The sequence below is a fragment of the Ictidomys tridecemlineatus genome, chromosome 4 (genome assembly GCF_052094955.1).
Source record: "Ictidomys tridecemlineatus isolate mIctTri1 chromosome 4, mIctTri1.hap1, whole genome shotgun sequence".
Lineage (NCBI taxonomy): Eukaryota > Metazoa > Chordata > Mammalia > Rodentia > Sciuridae > Ictidomys > Ictidomys tridecemlineatus.
This window is the reverse complement of record NC_135480.1, coordinates 130,842,198-130,844,162: the sequence shown is the minus strand read 5'-3', so window position 1 is coordinate 130,844,162 and position 1,965 is coordinate 130,842,198. Positions and strand designations below refer to the sequence as shown.

At 29.8% G+C, this 1,965-nt stretch overlaps 1 non-coding gene across 1 annotated transcript; it reads left to right on the top strand.

Moving 5' to 3' along the window:
- The first annotated feature begins 1,540 nt into the window (after positions 1 to 1,540).
- LOC120890233 (U6 spliceosomal RNA) lies at positions 1,541 to 1,645 on the top strand. The gene has a single exon (XR_005734474.1). It is a non-coding gene; the product is annotated as a U6 spliceosomal RNA (small nuclear RNA).
- Positions 1,646 to 1,965: the final 320 nt, after the last annotated feature.

Sequence of the window (1,965 nt, the reverse complement as noted above, 5' to 3'; positions counted from 1 at the left end):
ATGCATGTGAGGCAAGCACTGTACCAACTGAACTATATCCCCAGCCTCAGCCAATAGAATAATTCTGATACTAAAAACTCTTTAATATGATAAGAAAAATAAAATTACTTCTTTTTAAGATTCAAAGTGCATCTAGTAAGTAAGTAGGTAAAATCATCATGCACCAGTAAAAAAGAAGTAGTAAGTCCATAGTAAATTCATGAACAAATGGAACAACAGTCTTGAACTGGAGGAAGATTAAGAATAGATATGAGAAACAAAAAAGTTATCTTTCCCTGGATACGTTTTTAAAAATGTGCTTTGAGTCTAATTTTATGCTACCAGCATGGTAAGAGAATATTTCCAGTTGAAAACTAAACATAAATTAGTTTTGAGCTAGTATTAACTCCAGAGTGTCTGGTATAGGTAAACATAGAATTGCATTGAAGGGACATTTAACAAACTAGAATGCATAGAAAACTTGGAATAAATATGATGCAAACTCAAGGTTTTAACTATGTTTGAGAATCAGCATATATGACACATATTAGACTGCCTCTTCCAGAATGTTAGGAATTATCATTCTAAGTTAGAGACTATAGAATAAAAGTATTAGAAAATATTATATTTCTAAATATAAGAAAAGAAAGAACTATATTAAAGTAATATATTTGCAAATGATTGAAAGAACTTTAGAAACTTGAAAAATCAATAAAACATCATTAAATTGAAAAAAACTGTGTGGACAGATTGAACAGTAGATTAGATATAACTGAAGAGAAAATTCACTGTAATATCATCTTGAAGAATGAAGCAGATCACATTTCAGATAATAATGAAATGGAAAACATGAAACAAAGGTTTATAAACACTTAGGATTGAATAATAAGTTCCAATTTATGTCTGAAAGGAGTTTTAAAAATAGAGTCTAATATTCAAGGAGTATATATTAGAATTTTCCAGAACTTATCAAAGATACCAACATCATTTTAATAACCTCCAGTTTTGGCTGTGTAAATAAATTCATATCTGTAAATATCAGAAAAACTTTATGCAACAAAAACAAAGAAAAATATAATATTTACTATAGACAAAAATATTACCTACAAAAGAAACAATAGAGTGAACGTATATATAACTACAATAAAGAACAGAACACAATGGAATAGTATTTCCAAATGTTAATTTTAGAATACACCTAAATGATTTTCAGTGAAGATGCTAAGAATGCTTGTAAGAGAAAGGACAGTCTTTTCAATAAATGGTGGTGGGAAAGTTGGATATTTATATACAGAAGAATTAAACTGAACCATTTCTTACAAGTTACAAAAATTAATTCAAAATGGATTAAAGACTTTATAAAATCTGAATCTACAAGAAGAAAACAGAGGAAATGCTTTAGGACATTGGAATGAGTAATTATTTTTTGGACAAGACCCCCAAAGCAGAAGAAACAAAATGAAAAATAGACAAATGGGGTTCCATCAAACTAAAAAGCTTTTGCCCAGAAAATGAAACCATCAATGGAGTACAGAGATAACCTAAAGAATGGGAGAAAAGTGTTAACTTCGGCTGCACATATACTAAAATTGGAATGATACAGAGAAGATTAGCATGGCCCCTGCACAAGGATGACATGCAAATTCATGAAGCGTTCCATATATATAGGGTAATCTTATAAATACAGATAGGAATTTGAATCTATACATTCTTCCATAAATTACCCACCTATTGATTAGAGCTCTCTAAAGTTACTAAGTAAGATTAACCCCATACCCTCACTCCTTTCCCCATAAACATAACATCCTACACCTGAAGTTCAGTTTTCTTCAAGCTACCAGAAATGGTATGCCTTTCATAAAACTAATGACTATATTTGTAAACGATAATCAAAACCAACATTTGAAGACATAGTCTAGCTATAAATGTAGTAATAAGAAAAATGTGTGCTTAGATGATGTACTATTGATGTTGAGAACTGTTAAC